This window comes from Prionailurus viverrinus, chromosome D4 (assembly GCF_022837055.1).
Source record: "Prionailurus viverrinus isolate Anna chromosome D4, UM_Priviv_1.0, whole genome shotgun sequence".
Taxonomy (NCBI): domain Eukaryota; kingdom Metazoa; phylum Chordata; class Mammalia; order Carnivora; family Felidae; genus Prionailurus; species Prionailurus viverrinus.
In genome coordinates this window covers 82,911,119-82,936,030 of record NC_062573.1, presented here as the reverse complement: position 1 = coordinate 82,936,030, position 24,912 = coordinate 82,911,119, and the positions used below count along the sequence as shown (strand labels likewise).

Below are 24,912 nucleotides of genomic sequence, written 5' to 3'. Positions count from 1 at the left end.
TTTTGAATAAACATGAACAATTAAAGCAAATGATTGTTTTATGGAAATTTTTTTGGCAGAGACCCAAGTTTCCAGCGAACTGTTACTATTTACATTTAAATAATTTCTGGGTAAACATTACATTAAACAGCAATGCTGTAATATACTAGAACCTCGGTAGATTTAAACCACAAAATATTTAACAGTGAGTGAATTGTATTAAAACTTTAAGTATCGTCTGAATTCCATACCGCATCTAATTCCATAATATCAAAACCTTTCTTTCTCCCCCCCACCATATATTTTGTATACATTCTTGGAACTCTGCAAAGAAATTACTGTCCTGTGCTCCCTGCCCCCCGCCCCCCCAACAAAATGGGAGAAACGGTATTTTGTGGAGGAATGATGTACAAACACCCGTGCTTGGGATGCATTGACTGTACTTCCTTCCATCACCTGCAAACCCCTTTTGAACAACTGTCCTTTGTTAAGTCTCTGAGGGGAAAGAAGAAGGGAGGAGGAAGCCGAGGAAGGAGCAGAGGAGGGAGGGAGGGAGGATGGGTAGAAAAGGCAAGTGTATCCATATTACAAAACAAAGCTTGTGACCAGACTTTCACCTGAGGTCACACCAGCGTTTTGAACTTCCCAGTTGGTTATTTCAAGCACAAAATACATACTTACTTGTTTATTTAATGTTTATTTTTCAGAGACAGAGAGACAGAACACGAGCAGGGAAGGGGCAGAAAGAGAGGGAGACGCAGAGTCCCAAGCAGGCTCCAGGCTCTGAGCTGTCAGCACAGAGCCTGATGCGGGGCTCGAACTCACGAACCGTGACCTGAGCCGAAGTCGGTCGCCACCCGGGCATCCCAGGAAATACATATTTCTTTACAATGGCGTGTATCCTGTTTCTCATTCTTATAAAGCAGTGAGCCTTTAGCTTGGGAATATGTTAGTTATTTTGTTTGTATTGTTTTAAATCCTTTGCAGTGAAAATGCCCAAACACCAAATATTCTTTCCAAGATAGTATAAAAAGTTCTCATGTAACCTAAGTCTTGTCCTAAAAATCCAACTATTTGTTACAATATTTATGGATCAAATATGATAGCACGTTTTTAGGATTTTTGGTTACATTTTGTTAAGTTTAAAAAACTCATGCAAAAGTTTTCAATTGTTTTATAATCATGTAGTCTCAGGGAATTAAATAATTTTGAAGGTGCCTGGGTGGCTCAGTCAGTTGAGTGTCTGACTTCGGCTCAGGTCATGATCTCATGGTTTATGAGTTCGAGCCCCGCATCGGGCTCTGCGCTGACAGCTCGGAGCCTGGAGCCTGCTTCGGATTCTGTGTCTCTCTCTCTCTCTGCCCGTCCCCTGCCTGTGCTTGCTCTCTCTCTCTCTCTCTCTCTCTCTCAAAAATAAACATTAAAAAATTTAAAAAACTTGTGCTTCCAATGTTCAGTGGAGAAAATTGAGAAACTTTACAAAGTTTGCCCAGCGTTTCAAAAGAAATCACTCCTCACTCAAGAAATGTTTATTAGGCATTTGCTCTAGGAAGCAGTTCCTCTAGAAGCAGCGTTTATAGAATGAAGCTGTGTGATCTTGTGACAATTACAATGCTTTGGTAATTCACGGGAGCAATGCGCAAACAGAAATATTAAGAATATTGAGAATCAAGGCACCCCGGATTGCCCTGTGACCATTTTAACAAGGTGAGGATAGTTTGTGGGCCATCAGACTCTGCCCCTTGACCCGGCTGTTTCAGATTGACGTGCGAACGGTTGGTTCTCTAGCTAATGAGCTGTGGGCAAGCTAAAATCTTTTCAACCTAAACATTTAGGGCAAAATCAATGCCCACACGAGCCTACAGCTTTGTTTCTCACGTGCGTCTTTCCGGGCAGTAGCTCGATAGGGTTTCAGACTTTTGAGACGGTGTCTTCTGTGCTGCCCGCTCGCCCATCCTGGTTCAAACGCTACCCGCCGAACAGGACACGGATGCCAGGGCCGTTCATGGGCAAACAGGTGGCCACGTAGAGACGCCGTCCCTGCAAGGGAGGCTTTCTTGCACAGCAGAGATGGTGTGAGTTTCCTCCTCTGAAGAGCAGGGGAAGATTTGTGTCTGCCTTGAGGACACAAATACCATCGGTTGTATCTGAAATACCCTGCTTTGGTGGGGCTCAAAACTCACTACATCAAGAGTTTCCCGGGGTGGGGCATGGGGAATGCCCGGTTTTTTAATTTTTTATTTTTGTTATTGTATTTTATTTATTTACTTACTTATTTTTAAGTATTTATTTTTGAGAGAGAGAGAGACACACACACGCAAAGCACGAACGGGGAAGGGGCAGAGAGAGAGAAGGGACACAGAATCCCGAGCAGGCTCCAGGCTCCGAGCTGTCAGCACGGAGCCCGACACGGGGCTCGAACTTGTGAACCTCGAGATCGTGACCTGAGCCAAAGTTGGACGCTTAAGTGACTGAGCCACCCAGGTGGCCCAATGTTTTATTTTTATTTTTTAAGTTTATTTATTTATTTTTGGAGAGAGAGAAAGCAGGGGTGAGGGTGGGACAGAGGGAGAAGGGAGAGAGAATTCCAAGCAGGGTCCACGCTGTTGGTGCAGAGCCCGATGTGGAGCTCGAACTCGTGAACCATGAGACCATGACATCAGGAGTTGGATGCTCAACGGGTTGAGCCCCCCACGTGCCCCTGAGAATGCCAATGTTTAAAATGTCCCGGGTGCTTTTCACTGATGTTCTAGTTCGGTGACTTGCTCACTGATGTGTAAGGGATTAGTGGGTCCTGCCTGGGGTCTGGGAGAAGCCCCAGCAAGCACCGCGTGGGACCCCTGCCACCTTGTAGCCAGAGCACCTCTGTGTCTCTGGGGGTCCTGTCGGGGAGCCATGTAATTTCACATATGAAGACAGGTCTCGTGGGCATCAGTGTACGAGAGACTAATTGCTCTGCCCGTTCCCCTCCCCCCGCCCCTGCCCGAATTGTATTGCACAAAATCATATGATCTTGACCCATCAAGAGATGTCACTTTCTTCTAATTCAGGGATGTTCTTTCCATTCTGGAATTTCTTCCTGAAAGATACCTGGGTGTGGCGAGTTACTGACTCGCACTGACACGCCGTGTCTAAGCAGGAGCTAGAATGTCTCCTGCAACGAATCCTTCCTGCGCTATCTCCACAGGCTGGTGGGGACCCCTCTCCCCTCCTCGTGTTTGCCTGCGTCCCTCTGTGACACGCCTGTCCCACACCCCGCAAGGAAACGCATGCTCTGTCTCTCAGGACGAATTTGGCTGCCTCAGTGTTGCAAGCTCAGTATGCGTCGGAGAGGAACCAGGGCTTAGATGCGGAGACTCAAGAAAGTTTTTCTCGGGACGCCTGGGTGGCTCGGTGGGTTAAGTGTCCGGCTTCAGTTCAGGTCCTGATCTTGTGGTTCGGGAGTTCGAGCCCCGCGTCGGGCTCTGTGCTGACAGCTCGGAGCCTGCAACCTGCCTTGTATTCTGGGTCTCCCTCTCTCTCTGCCCCTCCCCTGCTTACGCTTTGTCTCTCTCTCTCTCTCTCTCTCTCAAAAATAAATAAAGATTAGAAAAATTTTTTTAAATAAGGAAGTGTTTCTCCAACTCATGGCCGATTTAATTCAGCACACATTGACCACGTGGCAGGCACGGTGCTGGAAGCTGAGGAAATAAAGACAAATACCGGTTCTCTACAAAACCTGCTGACCCCGTACGAGAACAGGGTGATTCATGAAAATGGCACCAGGTGTAATTTTTAGAACCACAGTTGTCATTGGTGCCTTTTGCTGAATGTCAGTTTTCAGGGGCCTTGGCGGATAATAATTGGGATTGTTAAGATTTTGCCTTTCAAACAGGTCCAAATTCTCGGCTCCTTTAGGGCGCGGAAGCAGGGAAATCGGAGAGGAAACTGAAAAGTTCTCTCTCCAGAGCCGTGATTCCTCTGAGGTTCGGAACTCACGCAGCGGTGCGTGCTTTTAAAGCCAGGAAGGAATAGACTTGATCCTTTCGGTTGCCGGGCCAAGTGCCAGAGCTGAATTTCACAAAGGGCCTTCTTGACAGAGAGCTGGAACAAAATCAGCGTAAGGATGAAGCATTTATGTCCCTCTTCAGGGAACTTATTTGAATCACAGCCTTGGATTCTTAAGTGAATTCTCAGCTGTTGATACAAAGAAAGCCTTCGTTGTCTAATGGACACTAGTTTTTAGAGCAGTTTTCTGTTCACAGCAAAATTAAGCAGCAGGTACAGAGATTTCCCATATCTCCCCCTTTCCCCCCCGCACATGCACAGCCTCCCTCGTTATCAACAGCCGCTATCAGAGGGGTTCATTTATTCAAACTGATGCTCTGGGGTTGGTACGTCATTACCACCTAAAGTTCACCCAAGTTCGGGTTCACTCTTGGTGTGTATTCTGCAGCATTTGCCAAATGTGTAATGTCACACACCCCTCATCGCTGTGTCACACAAAATCCGGTGACCACTTCCTGAACACTGACAACTGCTGACCTCTTTCCCGTCTCCATAATTTTGCTTCCTCCAAAATGTCGTCGAGTTGAAGTCAACCTGGATGTAGCCTCTTCACACTGGCTTCTTTCACTTAGAAATAGGCATTTAAGGTTCCTCCATGTTTTTTTCATGGCTTGGCAGCTCATTTCTCTTTATTGCTGAAAATACTCCATTACCTGGTTGTGGCACCCAGAGGTTTTTTGTTTTATCCATTCACCTACTGAAGGATATTGCGTTTGCTTCCAAGTGTTGGCAATCAGCGAATCAAGCCGCTGTAAATCACGTGTGCGTGTTTTTGTGTGGACATTAAGTTTTCAACTCCTTTGGGCACATATCAAGGAGTACACTTGTTGGGATGCATGGCGGGAGTATATTTAGTTGTTGTGTAAGAACGTGCCAAATTGTCCTTCCAAGAAGACTGTGCCATTTTGCATTCCCACCGGCAGTGGATGAGAGTTCCTCTTGGTCTACACCCTTGCCAGCATTTTCTGTTGGCAGTGTTCCAGGTGTTGGCCATTCTGATGGGTGCATGTTGGCATATCATTGTTTTAATTTCCATTTCCCTGATGACATATCGTGTTGAGTCTCTTGTTATATGTTTATCTGACATCTGCGTATCTTCTTTGTGGAGGTGCCTGGAAGTCGTTGGACCATCTTGGAGATGGAGTTTTTTTGTTTTTGTTTTTGTTTTAATTGTTGAGTTTAAGAGTTTTTTTTTGTATTTTGGACAACAGTTCTTTGTCAGATGTATCTTTTTCAAATACCACCTCATGCCGGTCAGAGTGGCTTACATGAACAAATCAGGAGACTATAGATGCTGGAACGGGTGTGGAGAAACGGGAACCCTCTTGCGCCGTTGGTGGGAATGCAAACTGGTGCAGCCGCTCTGGAAAACAGTGTGGAGGTCCCTCAAAAAATTAAAAATAGATCTACCCTATGACCCAGCAATAGCACTGCTAGGAATTGACCCAAGGGATACAGGAGGGCTGATGCATAGGGGCACTTGTACCCCAATGTTTAGAGCAGCGCTTTCAACAATAGCCAAATTATGGAAAGAGCCTAAATGTCCATCAATTGACGAATGGAAAAAGAAGATGTGGTTTATATAGAGAATGGAATACTACTTGGCAGTGAGAAAGAATGAAATCTGGCCATTTGTGGCAACGTGGATAGAACTGGAGGGTATTATGCTGAGTGAAATAAGCCAGGCAGAGAAAGACAGATACCATATTTTTTCACTCATGTGTGGATCCTGAAACTTAACAGAAGACCATGGGGGAGCGGAAGGGGGAAAAGAGTTACAGAGAGGGAAGGAGGCAAACCATAAGAGACTCTTAAATACTGAAAACAAACTGAGGGTTGGTGGGGGGGGGGGTTGGGGGAGAGGGGAAAGTGGGTGATGGGCATTGAGGAGGGCAGCTGTTGGGATGAGCACTGGGTGTTGTATGGAAACCAGTTTGACCATAAATTATATTTAATATAAAAAAATAAAGTGCTAATCTAATTCTTTCAAAAAAAAAAAAAGAAAAGACTCTTTTCTCCATTGTGTTGCCTTTTTCTCCTTTGAAAGATAAGGCGGCTGTATTGTGTGGGTCTGCTTCTGGGCCCTGTTCTGTTCCACTGATCTGTTTGTCAAGTTCTTTTGCCAATAACGCATCATCTTGATCGCCGTGGCTTTGTAGTAAGTCTTGAAGCCGAGTGGTGTCAGTCCTCCAACTTTAACCTTGTGTTGGCTATTCTGGGTTGTTTTTTCTCTCCACGTAAACTTTAGAATCGCTTTGTTGACAGCCACAAAGTAACTCGCGGGGATTTTGATTGAGACTGCCTTGGTTGATAGACCAAATTGGAAGAACTGACATCCTAACAGTATTGAGTCTTCCTATTCTGGAGTATGGAATATCTCTCCATTTAGTTAGTCTTTTTTTGATTTTATGCATCCGTGTTTATAGTTCTTCTCATATACATCTTGTACATATTTTGTTAGATTTATGCCCAAGTATTCCATAATTTTGGGCGGGCGTTAATGTAAATGGTGTGTTTTTATTTTAAATTCAACTTATTCATTAATGGTATATAGAAACCTATTTGATATTTCTGTGTTAACTTTATATCCTCTTGGCTTATTAGTTTCAGGGTTGTTGTTTTTTTTGTCAATTCTTTGGAATTTTCTACATAGATGATCGTGTCATTTGTGAACGACGACAGATTTCTTTCTTCCCAATCTGTATCCCTTTTATTTCCTCTTCTTGTTTCATTGCATCAATTAAGACTTCCGGTAGGATTTTGAAAAAGAATGGGACGTCCTTGTCTCGTTACCGATCTTAGTGGGAAAGTTTTAAGTTTGTCACCATCAAGTATGATTTCACAGTAGGTTTTTTGTAGATATCCTTTTTCAAGTTGAGGAAGTTCCCCTCTGTTCCTAGTTTAAGAGTTTTTACTATGAATAGGTGTTGGATTTTGTCAAATACTTTTTTTGTGCATCTGTTTAAATGACTGATTTTTCTTGTTTAGCTTGTTGATGTGGTGGGTTAGATTAATTGCTTTTTGAATGTTGTTGGATCAGTCTTGTATACCTGGGATAAATTCCACCTGTTCACGGTATATAATTCTCTTTATACATTGTTGGATTCAGTTTGCTAATGTTTTGTTGAGGATTTTGCATCTATATTTATGAGAGATATTGGTCTATAGGTTTCTTTTCTTGTAAAATCAATGATTGGCTTCGGTACCATGGTAATTCAGTTGTCATAAAATGAATTAGAAAGTATTCCCTCTGCTTCTGTCTTCTGAAAGAATTTGTAGAGAATTGATAAAATTTTTTCCTTAAACGTTTGGTAGAATTTACCACTGAAGCCATTTAGACCTGGTACTTTCTGCTTTGGAAGGTTATTAATTATAGATTCAAATTCTCTGATAGATATAGGCCCATACAGATTGTCTTCCTTCTTGTGTGAATTTGGCAGATTATATCTTATAAGGAGTCCATATCATCTAGATTATCTTTTTTAATTTTGTTTTGTTTTTATTTTTTTAATATATGAAATTTATTATCAAATTTGTTTCCATACAACACCCAGTGCTCATCCCAAAAGACACACTCTTCAATACCCATCACCTCCCCTCCCCTCCCTCCCACCCCCCATCAACCCTCACATATCATCTAGATTATCAAATTTGTGGGCAAAGAGTTGTCCGTATTACTTCTTTATTAGCCATTTAATGTCCATGGGATCTGTAGTGATGTTCTGTCTTTCGTTTCTGATACTGATAATTTTTGTCTTCTCTCTTTCTCTTTTTTAAGCCAGCTTGGCTAGAATCTTTTACTGATCTTTTCAAAGAGCCAACTTTTGGTTTTGTTGATTTTCTCCACTGATTTCCTATTTTTAATTTTATTGATTTGTGTTCTAACAAGAAGACTTTTTCAAAGGTGATTTTGTGTATTTGAGTTACAGATTTTCTGGAAGTTTAAAGTCAGATCAGTAGGCAGGAAACTTCTTTTTTAAAAAAAATTTTTTTAACATTTATTCATTTTTGAGAAACAGAGCATGCGTGGGGGAGGGGCAGAGAGAGAGGGAGACACAGAATTGGAAGCAGGTTCCAGGCTCTGAGCTGTCAGCTCAGAGCCCGACATGGGGCTCGAACTCACAACGTGTGAGATCATGACCTGAGCCGAAGTCGGAAGCTTAACCAACTGAGCCCACCTTGGCGCCCCGGAAGCTCCTTTGATTAGCAAATATCTGCCCAGCTACATCTTACCTACCATTTGGATTTCAGAATTTGGAATATAGTATTTTGTAATTTAAAATTTTCTCAAAAACATATAAGGCATTTTACAAATGCTTTGATCTAAAAGAGGAAACACTACCGGTATGAATTCAGTCAGCTGGAGGGAACATGAGGTATAATTTAATCGTAAGAACAATGATTATTTCACATTCATACCTAATAATAGGTGCAGTTAATGGATATTAATTTGCTATATCGCATCACTAAAATTAATGGCAAGTTGTTTTTGTAGTGTTACTATTTGATTTACAATAAACAGCGAATCCTTCATTGCTGAGGAGTAATTTCATAGGCAACATCTGGATCTCGATGTATTCATTCAACAGCTGTGATTCAATACAGTGAACATAAACCAAATCTTTGAGATAATTCATGACATACGTTATGATAAGAGAGGAAGCCTAGAAGTAAAAACAAAAGTGTTTCACTTTGGACTGTACTAATGGACAGGTGTGCAATTATTAAATAAAGTAGCCAGGAACTTGGAATAATGTGCCCTTTCTGACTTTGTTCTCCCAGAGATACAACTATATTCTATTATTGGAATGTGTAACTTATTGGAGCAGACGAGAAATCTGAAATCACCTCTGCTTTTCTCCACCTGAATTTCTAACAGGCTGGGCCATGAGGGTCACGCAGGTAACCAGCACAGACTGGTGCAGTTGTCCAAGCTCATGGAATGCCCAGTTGCTATTGCCAAGTAGAGACCCACATGGGGTAGTTGCAGGTCTGAGCACACAGCAGCACACATTTTCAGGGGCAAGTGAGGGTAGGGGTGGGTGAGATGGGGTGGAGAATTATTCAGGGGTCACTAGAGCATCCCGTATGCCATGCTTACAAACTTGGAATGTCCTACAGATTCTGGGGGGTCATTACCTCCTGTCCACGGTGTATGTCTCTGAAGGTTGGAAACGGGCCCATGCCCCAGAACATTTGTTCAGTACTGTGGTCCAAAGTAGTGAAGACATTGATTGGGAATCTGCATGGATTGGGACTTTGTAAGCATATACCTCGGGAAGGGCAGGAAGGTGGCCCTAGATGTTCCCAAAGTTCTCAGAGGCCTCGATGGGCCACCAGGAATGGTGGATATTGGAGTGACAGACCGGCTCCAGGTCTTAGTCCTCTTGACAGAGAGAGATTCCCAGGTATCACCAGGCTCTACTGAGTCCAAATGTTCTTGCTGGTCCAGTGGCCAAGGGGCGTGGCATTGTGTGCATCTGGGCCTTGATTCAAGCTGCCCACTTGGGAAGGGCAAGTAGGGCCAGAAGTCCAGCTCCAGGGGACTTTGTGACTCGCTCTCTTGTCCATTCCAGGGACCAGAGTCCGTTATGATATGTTCAAGTCCGAAAAACAAGCAGCCAGCAACCATGAATTTTCTGTGTTGAGGAATTGTTAATCTTGTCCAAAAGGTAATGCATCTGGGTGCCTGGGGGGCTCAGTCGGTTAATCATCCGACTTCGGCTCCAGGTCATGATCTCAAGGCTTGTGAGTTCGAGCCCCGTGTCGGGCTCTGTGCTGACAGCTCAGAGCCTGGAGCCTGCTTGGGATTCTGTGTCTCCCTCTCTCTCTGCCCCTCCCCCACTCTTCACACTCAGATTGGCTATGTTCCCCAGTTGCGGGAAGTTCCAGATTTCTAAGATTTCATCTGGAAAAAAAAAAGATACGAGTTTGAAAAACGGAAGCTGAAATAATTGTTTTATAATTTCAGTCTAAGGCTGTTCTGTTGGTGAGACAAACAATAGGCTTTTGATTAAAATGGCATTGTAATAGGGACAACTACTGAGACCAGGTTTGAGCATTCCATAAATATGAATTTGTTATATCAGAATGCACACAAGGATGTCCCTAGCACTCTGATCTGAGTCATACATAAATCATGAACAATTGTGGTGTGTTTATTTTTTTTCCTCTAAAACACATGACAATGGATCATCGCCTTTCTGTTAGCATCCTTAAGCTTCTCTGAGAACGTAACCTTGAGTACATTTGGACCACTGACGGATGAATGCATTTCAAAATTAAGATTATTGCATAGAATCCTTCTTATGACTATGAGTGGTTATTATGAAGGGAAATAAAATTACTTTAGCTTCTTTAACTGTAATATTCTCTGTCTATTTTCATATGTTAATTCTCATAAGCTCATTATTTGTACTCAAGTTGCTTCTCCCCCTAAGTGATAAGTAGTGATTCTTTAAAGTTGTTTTGCCATTTCACTTGTTAAAAGCCATAATTTGTGAATAATTCTTGTAGCTTTGAAACATTTCAGGGATCTTCTGTTTTTTTGGACAGAAATAGTATTCATCAGATTATTCGTAAGCATGATATTCATTTAGTGGGTTTCGAATGTCTTTTCATGATGCCAGAAAAAGAAAATGAAATTGGGTCTTGACACTTTTTTGCTCCAGGAATCTTAGTAGAAAATAGAGACATTTCAGATTGAAAACCGCAGTTACTGGAGGTTTGGGATGACTCCTGAGGCTTTACCTTGCGTGGATGTAATTCAGTGAGAAACACACCGAATGCTTGGAAAACACTGTCCAAATCCACAACCTCTCCTCTCCAGGTGCCTCATAGGATGTGACCACCTTGTTTTAGACCACACATATTCTCAAGATTTACTCTGTTGGAGTAAATTGGAACACCGTCTTTAGAAGCCTCTGAGTTAGACTAAAGACAGTTTTAAAATAAATTTTATAAATTGTTATTCCAAAGGAAGGATTACATCACAAAAGCTATTACTTTTTTTTGTTTTTTTTTAAAGACCAAGCTTCTTATGTCTTCTTTGAGGAACGAATAAAAAAATGACAATATGGTTTGGAACTTTGAACATTGCCTTCCACATATACACGAAAGTGTCCTTCTAGAATATTTTGAAGGAACTTACGAAGCGCTGACTTGTTTTATGATAGTTAGAATAATAAAAGCAAATACTTTTAACGCTCATAGCGGTCTTCTTAGTGTGTGACTCCCCATTGACAGTTAAGTGACTCCTTGCTGTACTGCTGGGAGAGTTGACTCCCCATGGTATAATTATGCGCTATCTGCACAGTTATTCCCATTGAACTGATGAGAAAACTGAGGCTTAGGAAAGGGTGAGTGCCACCGGAAGAGTAGGCAGCCTGGCCAATGCCAGCCCCACCCAAGTCTGGCTCCAAAATCTATGCTAAGTTCTCATTAGGTTTCCAGCTTAAGGGGAGACTGTAAATAGTGAGATGACAGTGGTGTGAGTGGAGGGGGCTGACGGGGCAGCATCGGGAAAGACTCTCGAAGGAATCTGTGTGGCGGCCAAGGCTGGGAAAAGAGCAGGCTTCCCAAGACCGACGTTAGTGGAAATAATCCTGTCTTGCTCTCAACCTTCAAGGTAGTGGCGAGGCCCCCGGGACCTCTTTACGTACCGGCAGAATAATGCGGGCCTGGTCTGCTCAACGTGCTGGCATCCCCTGAGAAAGTTCTAGGCTAACACTCAAGTTAGCACTGTTGACTGTGAACTGTAGACAACCCCCCTCCTCTGGAATTTTCTGAAATATTAATGATGCCCCGGTAATAACTCAACAGCTTTGTGCTTCCAGTGTGCACACCCATATGTGTGTGTGTGTGTGTGTGTGTGTGTGTGTGTGTATACATATATATATATATATATATATATATATGATTGGGAAGAAAGCTAATTATAGTGAAATGCTGATATCAATAAATTAGAAATTGTAATATAATAAGTCTCCTTAGTTATTAGCACATTAAATAACAAAATCCGGTGGTGAGTTGAATATTGCTATTTTGAAGTAATGAGAATCATAAATAATATTTCTAGATAGCCGTGACAACAATGACTGCCATAAAAATGTCTGTAACTTAGGATGGTAACAAATTTGTGGGCACTACTGAAAACATTGTGATTTGCCTGTATTCACGATTAAAGACAATGCTGAATTTTAGCTAGAGGTTAATGAAAATGAAGGTGTCGTTTTTGTTTTTTGTTTTCTATTTGTCTTTATAGGCTTCTTAAATCCTATTTGTATTCCATGTTATGAACCAGGTCAGGCAGGGTTCCTTGATTCAGTGTGTCTGAAAAGCCCTCTTAGGCTTTTCATTGGACTTGTAATGAATCCTTAGATCAACCTGGGGACGACTGATCCTTTAAAAATACTGTCTTCCTGTTGGCGACGACTGGAGTCTGTATTTTATGTAATGTCTTTCAATACAGTTGTTATAATAATCCCCATAAATGTTTTTCAGTTTTGGAAGATTCATTCTTAGATAAAACTTTATGTGTTTTGTTATTATTTGATATTCTGGTTAATTTATTTTCTAACCCTAGATTGAGTTTAAAATGAAATCGGGCTATTAAGCTAGTCAGTTACTTTTGGATTTTCTACCTGCACAATCATATCATCTGGAAGTGATGACAGTTCCTTTTTTTGTTTTTTCCCAATTCTGTGCTTTTAATTTTTAAATGTTCTCTTATGTACTGATAGGCCTTTCAGAGAAGCATTCAACAGAAGTGGTGATGCCTATTAAAATCTTCTTTTTGATTTTAAAGGAAATTCTAATAGTTCCCCATTGAGGGGCAGTGGGCTGGAGCCAACTTTTAGCAGCTAGCAAGAGCCAATCACTAACTTCTCATGAATTTTGTTAAGTCAGCTGTTAAAATACAGCCGTCATTAAAGATGAAATGATAGGAAGTTACAATTAAGTAAATCATGGTAAAAACAAAGGTAAATTTTCCAAACACACAGCTTAATTACTTAATTTCATGGCCTTTTTCTATTTATTTATCTGTGCGCTGGATGTTGTTTCTGTATCTTGTATTTGCATATGGTGGAAATACTATCTAATGACGTGACATGTGTGAACCTCTTTCCAATTCCATGATTGATGATGTCACATTGACAGCTTCGAAGTGGCCACCATGGGAATCTTTACACCACGGAAAATGGCCAAGGTCCCCAATCAGGGCTTTTATTTGCTTTAAGAGACCGTGGTTGTACATTTACTAACACGTTTCTGCTTAAGGCTGATGTTTGTTTGCTGCAGGTTCTCTCATTTTCTTAGCCTGTCAACTAAAAAGAAAAGAAAGAAGGAAGGACAGGAGCAAGGGTGGGAGGGAAGAAGAGAGGGAAGCAGAGAAGAAGACAGAACAGCCTCAAGCAGTGGGTTAACTTGAACTTGGTATTTTCCGCACAGATAGCTGTGACGCCCCGCTGGCATCCACCTTGCCTCGAGCGTCCTTCAGCAGCTCCTCGGAGCTGTCCAGCAGCCACGGCCCTGGGTTTGCAAGTCTTAATCGCAGAGATGGTGAGTCTGATGCCGTCTTGTTGCTAATCCATCATGATTCTGCCTCAGAATAATTATTCTTCGTTAATATTCATTCTTGCGGTTCAAAAAGTAATTGTATTGCAGTTTAATGAAAATGAGGAAGCAGGTTCAACATGTTATCATTTTGCTAGCTCCCTCCTTCTTTAGTATTAATCTCTTTTGTTTGTTTTGACATCTCCCTTCCCTGTTGGTTGCCAGCAAATGATTGTAAGTGAGGTTCAAATCAGAAGGGAATTATTGGAGGCTCTAGACTATTTCCTATTTTATCATCCCTTTTTAGTTTTAGAACACTCCGGATGGGTGACTAGTCAAGTATGCTTCTCATGAGTAACTAAAACGAGTGAATGAGCCAATGTCACAGGCACTGCAGAACACTTAACAAGCCACTGCCTGGCATCCGTGCGATGTGAAGCTGCCATGGGATCGTGATGGGGAAACGGTTCCGTCCCAGGACGTGGCCTGGCAGGTACCTGGGTGACAGCTCCTGTTGAAAACAGATTCCCTTCCTATCGGTGGGAAGGGAGCTGATGGCTTTCTTTTTTGGAGATGCATTCATTCACTCTTGCTTCTTGAGTGTCACTGATTACATTACTTTTTATCTTTTGCACAAATACTAGTTCAGTGGATTAAATAAGTTAATAAGCACACTTAAAAATCAAATATTTTACTACCTTTTCAAGGGATAGATTAGGGGCACCTGGCTAGCTCAGTCAGAAGAGTGTGTGACTCTTGATCTTGGGGTCATGAGTTTGAGCTCCCATGTTGGGTGTAGAGATTACCTAAAAGTAAAGGGATAGATGCATTTTTTGGTGAGATTAATTCAGAAAGTAAAATTTTATTTTATTTAAAAAAAATATTTTTTAAACGTTTATTTTTGAGACAGAGAGAGACAGAGCATGAATGGGGGAGGGTCAGAGAGAGAGGGAGACACAGAATATGAAACAGGCTCCAGGCTCTGAGCTGTCAGCACAGAGCCCAACGCGGGGCTCGAACTCACGGACCGTGAGATCATGACCTGAGCCGAAGTCAGACGTTTAACCGACTGAGCCACCCAGGCGCCCCAGAAAGTAAAATTTTAAATTAACCGTGTCCCTTATAAATGTAAAGTCTGCAGGTATTACTAAGGAACTGAGTATTTTTCTCCCTTCCTTTGGTATTTCTAAGATCATAGTTTAAGTATAGCTTGAATTTTATTATGTCCTTAAAAATCAAGTGTGGGAACCCAGTAAGTGGCCAAATAGACTGGAAGGGCGGAGTAAGGACACAATGAAGACTTCTGGTGAGTTTAGGGTGGGAGAGCATGCCCGCTGTTGACCCGACGACCACCTTCATGGCCGTTTACTATGAAGAAGCATTTCTGGCCAGATATTTATTCCTCCAGATAATTACAAAGCATCATTCATGATAATTTTTAGCATTCCAGTAAAAATATCTTCTCATTTGAAGCTAGGTTCCAATTAATAATTAAATGATCAGAGGCACCTGGGTGGCACAGTTGGTTAAGTGTCCAACCCTTGATGTCGGCTCAGGTCATGATCTCACTGTTAGTGAGTCTGAGCCCCGAGTCGGGTCGGGTCCTGTGCTGACGGCATGGGGCCTGCTTGACATTTTCTCTCCCCCTCTCTGCCCCTCCCCTTCTTGGGCTCGCGCATGTCCTCTCTCTCTCTCTCTCAAAATAAATAAATAAACATTAAAAAAATAAATGATCAAATTTACTATTTTTGGTCTGGTGGTTACTCTAATAGCCAGCTCAACATCTAAACTTTCCAGTGGTTGCCCAAAGACTGTCAAAACTAAATAAGCACCATATTTAATTAGTTTAAAGAATCCCAATGGGCCTGTGTATTGTGTTTCTGATTTGCACGGACAGAATATCTTTATGATTCAGGCCTCTTGTGCTGTCAGTATGGTGACACTGGGAAGTTTATAAACATTAGAAGGGAAAATCCTGATGTTTGAGATGAATTTATTTCTACTACATTTAATTAAGAAGTTAATAACAGCATATGATAAGCAGCCTTTATAAAATGGTAAGTATAAAGCTTATTTATTATGTTCAGACCACTCTCTTTGCAAATTTAATTTTTTTAAGAGAGTGGCAATCAACTGACGAGGTTGTTGCTACTCTGATTGTACACAATGCACATTTCACTGACTGTTCCTTCATTTTACCATCTGATTTCATACGCATTCCTAAAATGAGACCGAGATACACAGTTTATCAATCAATATTCCTTCGGAAGGATTATCTGTATATATTTTCTGTTAAAAGCCAGCATCCCAGATTCTTTCCTGCCATCTCCTTTGCCTTTGTAAATGCTGGAGAACGTGTTGGTTCACTTCAGTTTAGGGTATTATGATGCAAAATGTGAATTGTATAAAATGTGGATGATTATAATGATGATGATGATTCTTCATACATAGTAGTTTTAGCTTTTTTGAAACTTCTGTGCGTGGTCTGCTGACGAAGATCTTGTTAGACTACCTGATTGTATGACTAGTTTCCTTGGTCTGTGTTGTGGGACTTGGAGGTTTTAAAGAAGGTGGTCTTTCTTACCTTCCTAGTTTCTTATTTTGCATAGAAGTCATTGAGCTTTTACGACTTTGTATGAAAAATTAGAAATATCTGAAATATCATGGCCTCTTCCGGGAATTTTGTATATAGCTGATCACTGCATAGAGTAGTAAGAATATATATCTGCAAGTCAAAGGGGAGAGCGGGGTTTAAGGGGCTCAGAAAGCCATGACTCCTGACTCCTACGTAACCACATGTTTTTCCGTGTTTTCTTGCGAGTTCTCTAATGGAAGTGCCAGTCATTGTGGAGATAATGCTGAGTTAGTATCATCTCTCAACATAAGACTAAGTGCTCCTGTAATTTATTTTTGAAATCTCTATTCGGGTTCCTTTAAAGTTCCCATTATGATGTCCGGAGTTGGGTTCCCGATGATACATTGCACAAAATGCCCACACTGATGCAATGCACGCTACTGTTTTATACAAAGGAACATAAATTGCCGAAAAGTTAGCATCCCCATGTGCCTGAATGTGTAATATTTCAAAACTGATAGATTTTAAGAAGTAAATCATAGACACATACATTTATTCATGTACCTGCTCCAGAAAATTGATGCCATTAGATAAAAGTGTAAAGTCCTTGAAAATTGGGTTGGATCGTTCATATTGGCTGATTTTGTTTCCATCAATATTAAATTGAATATTTCCTAAAATTACAAGTTATCTAATATTTCTTATGCAAAATCAAGACTGCAGGAATCTGGCTGTATAATATAAATAAGAACATGCTTGACTTCATATCTGTCTTCTCAAAAATCTCCTAAAGACTCTTTGTACTCCCAAGTTCATGCAGACAAAAGTTAATTAACAAAAACAGCCCCTCCCCGCCAACTATGTTCTAGTAAGCCATGCTGGACTTGTACTCTGCATTTTGCTTGTGAAATAGCCTTCTGTGTTTTTCCAATTATTGTTACTCCGGGTGACCCTTCCTCCAGCTGGCTCAGTAGCACTGCAGAGGCTGTTTTCCAGCTCTGGACACCATGTTCTTTTCAGTCATGTGATCTGTAAGTGCAGGCGTGATGGTGAGATGCGTGGTCTTGCCGGAAGCTATTTGAAATTGACTAGGAAGAAACATGCACACGCGCTGTCCTCCCTGTGTGTTCCCCTCAAATGCTTGCATGAACACTCACTTTGAGACAGACGAGCTGCTCTGTTCCTCACCCGGATGCTGAACATCATGGGTTTTAATGCGGCAAGTCACGTCATTGGTGACAATGCAGTGAGAGTGCTTTAAACTTAACTTTATTGTGGCACCTGGTCAGTTAAGCACCCAACTCTTGATTTCAGCTCAGGTCATGATCTCACACTTTGTGAGATCGAGCCCTGTGTCAGGCTTCATGCTGACAATGTGGTGTGGGACCTGCCTGGGACTCTGTCTCTCCCTCCCTCTCTCTCTGCCCCTCCCCCACTTGTTCTCTTTTTCTCTCTCTCAAAATAAATAAGCATTAAAAAAAATAAACTTAGGGGAACCTGGGTAGCTCCGTTGGTTAAGTGTCCGACTTCGGCTCAGGTCATGATCTCGCAGTCTGTGAATTCGAGCCCCGTGTCAGGGTCTGTGCTGACAGCTCGGAGCCTGGAGCCTGCTTCCGATTCCGTGTCTCCCTCTCTCTGTGCCCTTCCCCTGTTTGCACTCTGTCTCTCTCAAAAATAAGTAAACATTAAAAAATAAAAAAAATAAACAACTTTCTCAAAAATGGCATTTCAGGATACCACGTTAATTGTTGCACACAGAAAATAAATGGGGGAAAACTGAACTGACTAGGTGTTTTCTTTTCTCTTTGAGTTTTCCATCTTTCCCATATGGAGACATTGAGCCCATAAAATGCAGACTGCATTACTGGGCAGAGTCAGGAAAGATTTTTGTCTAATGATGCCAATACAATTCATGGCTGAGGATTTCAGAAACTGTTCTCAGATTTACAATATTTATTTCTTGGTAATGAAGTTGAGTGACAAGTACAAGTTTATACTGTAGGTTTTAGCAAGATAAAGAAAACTGACTACATTAGGGAAAGTGCTTAGATACGCTTTCTTATAACATGGGGACTCCGATTACTTGAACTCTGCAATATTCTACACGGGACATGATGTAAAAGTCATTGGTTTTTAACAAAGAAATGTTTTTAAAAATTGAAAGAGTAAGTAAAGTGAAAATGTGTCAACTCCCGACATGCATCAAAATATTACCTCAAAAATGTTTGATGCAAATCTCATAATAGTAAACTTTTCTGTCATGTTTTTTTTTTTTTTTCATTAAATTGCAGTTCCTGTATATTCCTATCTTTTGTTCACAGGCCAGGAGGCTGATGGAACTGGCCGGTATTCCCAGATGAGAGACTGAGCAATTGCAGTGAAGGGTCTTGGACACCAGATTCTGAATTCTGTTTGTCTGTCCTCCTTAAAAGTTTTTAGACCTAGCAGGACTAATACACATTCTCTTTTTAATTTTTTTTAAAGTTTATTTATTTATTTAGTTAGTTATTGGGAGAGTATGAGCAGGGGAGGGGCAGAGAGGGACGGAGAGAGAGACAGAGCACAAGCTGGGGAGGGGCAGAGAGAAAGGGAGACACAAAACCCAAAGCAGGCTCCAGGCTCTGAGCTGTCAGTACAGAGCCTGACGTGGGGCTCCAACCCATGAACTGTGAGATCACGATCTGAGCCAAAGTCGATGCTTAACTGACTGAGCCACCCAAGCATCCCATGCGCATTCTCTTTTTAAACCACAATTTATTTTCTTTCCCCTCCCTCCCTTCCTCCTTCCTTCCTCCTCTCCTCTCCTCCCCTCCCCTCCCCTCCTCTCTTCTCCTCTCCTTCCCAAAATAACTTTGCAGATGCACTGTGGATACTGAGTGCAGTGGGCAGGCCAAACATAAGAGCATTGATGCAAAATATGCCCATGAGCACTGTCTGTATGGCTGTGCAGCTTTATTAAATCACAGCTTGTCTAAAATGCAAGATGGCAGCACGTGGGAAGAGAAGCCCGAACAGCAGGGTGTGTGCTGACCTTACTGTAGAGTTGTCACACGGACCACACACGGAGCTGCTCTGATCCTCCCGGAGCCCTCCTCAAGCTCCAGAGTCCCCAGGTTCCTGCCATGGAGTCTATGGTACTTGATGAGACAAACCAGAACAAACCCAGTGTTTTCCAGTGTCGCCAGTGACCTTCAGGGAGGCGGTGTTTTTGGTCCTTTTCTCTCCCAAGCAGCCCAAAATTATAGAATTACCCTAGGAGGAGGGAGTCCTCCCTCTCTTCCAGATTCAGTGGCCTCTGATGGGTGGGTGAGTGTCTCCTGGAGATGCTCAGATTTCTGAGCATTTTTTCCTGCTCTTTTCAAGACCACGTTTGGGTGAGGATGGGCTCATGCCCTCCTGGAGCTGGATGGTGAGAGGGACTCCCTCTGCTGTCTGCTGAGGGTGGGTTGTTGGCTCTTAACCCTGCGGGTTAGTTGGCATCCTCTCCCAAAGCCCATGGTGGTTATACCTCGTGGCGCTTTCTTGGCAAGGCCGCACTCCCTGGGTCCTCTGTCCCTTGAGGAATATACGTCCCATGTCACTTCCGGGCTCCCTGAGATCTGACCGTGAGTCTCACCTGGTTTCCGGCCTGAGCCCTCCATTACACGTTACACGATCGAGTCGGGACTCTCATTTTAACTTCTGTGTCCCCTTTTGATGGCCAATGGCGAATTCTGGGTCACCATGCCGAGGGGAAAAGAGCACCGCCTGGTTTTGTCCTGGCAACTTAGGCCCAGAAGTGACCTGTCACTTCCACTCGCGGCTCGTTGGCCAGAGTTGGTCATGTAGCCTTGCCCCCCCTGCAAGGGGCCTGGACTGCTGTCCTCCACATGCCCAGAAGGGAGAGAGCAGGCAACGTTTGGCAAACAGTTAGTGACTGCATGGCCCCTACCAGCGCATCTCCCAGAATTCCAGCGGAAGCCAAGCCAAAGCCGGTCCTCTGCTCTTTGCTTATTCCTCTCCCTTTTCTTGGTCCACGGGCTTCATTCCCGAGCAAAGATGTCTGACTCACCTTGTGCAGCCACCTTCACTCGTCCTCCATTCTGGCTCTTTCCAAGGCCCCCGGTTCCCACCTTCTCTTCCTGTCCCACACCAACTCCTCACGCATTGGCGTTCCTATTTTTCTGAGTTGTTCTTTGCCCTCTTGGCTTCTCTGGGGCTCAGTGGTATAATGGTCACTGGCTACCAGGATTTGCTGGACAAAAAGAGTGAAAAAACACAGCAACTTAACTTTTCAGAGTTATTTGTTGTGTTTATAATCTGCATAGTAAGCGCCTCACGGCGGCCATAATTTTGCCATGAGAGTTTTCACTTTTCCAAGAGTCAGCAGTGCCTGTGACAAACGGGGCAACTTCCCACATGGTGTGTGGCAGCCTTACTAAGGGCTTATCACATTCTAAAATAGTTGTCCAGAAAATTCTAGTCTGGGCTCTTTTCGAATGAATTCACTTTTTGTATCACTCATAATACACAGAGAGGTTCATATAAGTTATTTATTTAACAATACCTTTTTAAGAAATTTATTTATTTTGAGAGAGAGAGAGAGCAGGAATGTGAGCGGGGGAAGGGCAGAGAGAGAGAGAGAGAGAGGGAGAGAGAATCCCAAGCAGGCTTTGCACTGTCAGCACAGAGCCCAGTGTGGGGCTCCAACCCACGAACCGTGAGGTCGTGACCTGAGCCGAAATCAAGAGCTGGACGCTTGGGACGTCTGGGTGGCTCAGTTGGTTAAGTGTCTGACTTCAGCTCAGGTCATGATTTCACGGTTCATAGATTCAAGACCTGTGTCGCGTTCTGTGCTGACAGCTCAGCGCCTGGCGTCTGCTTCACATTCTGTGTCTCCCTCTCTCTCTCTGCCCCTTCCCTGCTCGTACTCTCTCTCTGTCTCTCATAAACGAATGTTAAAAAAAAAAAAAAAAAAAGGAGCTGGACGCTTAACTGACTGAGCCACCCGGGCGTTCCAACAGTTACGTACCGTTGGCGTATCTTATGATGTCTTCGTTCACTGAACTTTTAAGACGCATCATCCCTACAGAGCTGTATTTTGTCTGATCCCTTCACACGCTTCTCCAGGGTCTCCCATCCACCCACATTTAGCTGTATTGCCCCTTCTGGGGATTTCCTTTTTTTTTTTTTATTCTCTTCAGGACCCCTGGTAAAAGTGCACCTGCTAAGGTGACCTTCCTTTCTGCCAAAGTGGTCAGGTCCAATCGGCAATCTTTCGTGAGGCCCCTGGGATCCCTCCTGGTACCTGGATGCCACGTTAGAATCAAAGCACACGGGAGTCCTGAACGGCACGCGTCTCTTGTGACGCAGGAAGATCGTAGCCCGTGACAGAGGCTGATGGGACCTCTCGCTGGGCCCTGTGGTCAGCCGCTCTACAGCTCTGCAGAGACCTGCCCGGACTAGGGGCCGCCTGGGAGACGGTGATCCAGGGGCTCACTGTTCTCACGATTCTTGCAGCTCGGCTCTTTTCCTGTCGCCACGTTTCCTCTAAGGAAATCAAGCGGGACGGGCTTTGCTCTGACGCATTCAAGGGCCCTCCTGTGCCCCCTCCCAAAGGGCTCCCCGTTAGCACCGGGTCTCCTCTTTTTCGCATTCATTAGAACACCCTATTTGGTAGAACAGGTCATCTGTGCGTGACTCTTTTCATCCGAGGCTCTCACGGCGTGCTTACAGATGGTTACGAATTGAGCCGCACGACGTCCTTAAAGGGAATGTAAGTTTTAGCGTCAGTGGGGTTTTTTTTCCCAGAGGCGTTTGGCTGACCGAGCGGCCACAAATGGGCGGATCATTGAGTGGCCTTGGTTTTATTTCTGAGCGTCTCACCCTTGCGTCTCCTGACATGATCCCGCACCGTATTTGATTTTTAGAAAAGGAGACAGAGCCTTAAGAAAAGCCGTGGAAATCCGTGAGGAGGGGGGAGCTCGGTGCCTGGACCCCTGCCCTCCCTGGCCGTCTGGACGCAGCAGAGGGAGGTGCTGCTGTTCCCGCTGGCCTCGAGGGTTGACTGCCCTCCTGTCTGTTCTGAACAACTCAGGGGGCCTCTGGAATGATGCCTTCACGGAATTAGGACACGTCCCAGAGTTGCCACTCCTCGTAAACATGGAGATTTCACGGGATATGAGGAGGCTCTGTCCCACATTTTATTCGGTCGTAAATGAGGGACCGATTACATGTTCAGACGGTTCGAGGCTTGCCGGGCAATTCTTGTTCTATTTCTCAGGTGAGAAATTAGCAGAATCCTCTCACAGTCTTGTCCGTGCCGAACTGCCAACAAGTAAGAACTGAAAAGCCTCACATCGACTCAGGTCTGAGTGCTTCTCGAGGATATACATTCCTGGAAAACCCGGTCAGGAACATATGTGGGCTCAGCAAAAGGAGACACGCCGTCTCGATAGGTTTTTATTTATTTTTCACAGAAGGAGCCGCGGTAACGCACGCTCGGTGCCAGAGGGCATCGAGAGTTTTCCCCGGGGATGCAGCACACAGAGGGAGCTTCCGGGAGCCACACGTGGATGGTTCACTGGCCTCGCAGACAAATCTCAAACCGACCAGCGTGCCCCTATTTTTATTTAGCTGTGGACTTGTCTGTTCACAAAACCATTACAGGCTACCTTTGCACTGCGTATAGCAATCTGGTTCACAAGTAGGCACCCGCGTGTGACTTTCCCCTTAGGGATGCACTCTTTGGGAAACGTCCCTCCCCACTCGCGACCCCCCACCTCCTGCCTCCCCCACCCTCCCCCCTGCCCAGGAATGCAGGAAGCACTTCGGGAAGGGGATCCAGAAGGGGATCGGAGCACACCTAGGCAGACCCAGAGCGGGGTTTCTGTGCTGGCTCCTTCCTGAGAGCCCGAAACGCCCCGTGTAGGTAGCTGGGGTTGCTTCCTAAGGAATCCGAGCTGCAGCAAATGTGCCGAGACCCTCAGCAATGTCGGCAGGGTTGTGACACGGGCTTCAGCGTGTCGAACCCCAGGATCTCTGAGTGGGGAGATCTGGGGGGTGTCTGCGTGCTGGCCCTTCTTTCCCAGGGGGACACTCTGGTGCCCTTACCTGTCGCCCTGGGCCCTGCCCGGAACTCCCGAGTAAAGCTTCTGTGAATTAGGATGTGTGCCAGGGAGCTAAGGACCCTCACAACCGGGTGAGATCCCATTTGAGACAATGGAATAATGACCTTGGGGGGAAGCTTCCCTTGGCAGTGGTCTCAACTTCACCACTTACTTGCTAGGCGTTTGGATGCCCTGAAGATGGGTGGGTGTGGTCACGTCAAGTTAACCCACTTGACCTTTGCTCCCTTGGGTATCTCCCGGCTCTGGAACTCGTTGACACTTGAAGAAGGCACAGGCTTTTGCTTTTCGCCTCTGGGCGATGTTCTTCTCTGCGTAAAGCCAGCAGTTACGAGAGCGCGTGCCCCGTGGCCACCAGGAGTGGCGGTCACTGTCATCATGATCAGTGGACAGAGTAATTAAGGCCCCGGTGAACGTTTCCTATTCAACCCTTCCTGTCCCCGAGGAATTGTCACTGCCTGTGTCTGGGCTGACCTAAGGGGCAGGAAGCAATCACACAGGAGTAACCAGAGACAGGAACCTTCCAATAGATAGACATAAAATACAGTCTGGTTATTGGTAGGCAGCCCACACTGCCTAACTGAGAAACCGCAGGGGTATTTTCTTAGAGGGGGTGGAGGGTGGGAAGGGGGCCCGAGCTTTAATGACACATCCTCACGGATGCTTAACACCTCCTCTGGCCGAGTCCTCCCTCCAGGCCGAACACACGCCTACCACACTTTCCCTAGGAGTGAGAAGGCTGTTTGGCGATCCAGGCACTGGACCCTCGTTCTGTGAAAGTTGGGCCCTCTGGATGTGTTTTCCGTTGTACAAATTGGGACGCTTTGTTCCTCAAGGGCCTGAGGTGGGACAGAGGCAGGTGGTGGGGGAAAAAGACAGTGCACGGCGCACACAGGAAGGAATGCACGGCAGCCTGAGTCATTACCCAGCAGCGATCTGGGGACGACCCGGGGCCCTGTTGCCTGCTGAAGTGAACTGCCCCGTGGCACAGGGGGTCCTCAAGCTCTGTTCCTTTATCAAGTACCTAGTTAATCACATAGCTTAATTTGCATACTGGTAGCATCGGAAGGTGTTCAGGGTCTGTTACCTGTAGGGAACGGGTAGGCGTTGAAGGCCGCTTGGCATGTGGGAGAGGCTGGGCCAGGTCGACATGCTGGAAACATCACCGTCTGTTTACTCCCTGTGCTTTTCTCCGGTACCGTCCCAATGGTGTTTCCTGGCTTCAAGAGAGATGAAAAATGACAGAAAGATCACGAAATGCAAAAGAGGGTGTTGTTAGTACCTTCTTTAGAACTTTAATACCAACCAGCCTGAGCTGGGAGACAGGACGTTATGTAGTTTCTTAGAGATTTGAACTGATTCATATAAAATTTCCAGCGTGGCATCTCCAAGTTAAGATGATCAGCTATATGGCAACCCCTAGGTTTTAACTTTATTTTTGTGACAACTGTAAAACCACCCACAGTGGCAGAGTAGTGTCCCCAGGGCTGTTAGTTAGTTCTCAGCTGGAATCCAGAAGGAGGGTGGCTCAGTCGGTGAAGCATCAGGCTCTTATTTTCTGCCTAGGTCATGATCTCATGGTTCATGGGTTCGAGCCCCGAGTCAGGCTCCACACTGTTAACACAGAGATTGGGATTGTCTCTCTCCCTG

The 24,912-nt window shown here is 44.3% G+C and overlaps 1 protein-coding gene across 1 annotated transcript in view; it reads left to right on the top strand.

Moving 5' to 3' along the window:
* The window catches only part of LOC125150393 (contactin-associated protein-like 3), a 192,833-nt gene that overhangs the window by 19,160 nt on the left and 148,761 nt on the right, over positions 1-24,912 (top strand). Inside the window, exon 2 of the mRNA XM_047830275.1 lies at positions 13,477-13,587. The gene's annotated coding sequence lies outside the window, so the exon portion shown is untranslated. The remainder of the gene's footprint in view (positions 1-13,476; positions 13,588-24,912) is intronic.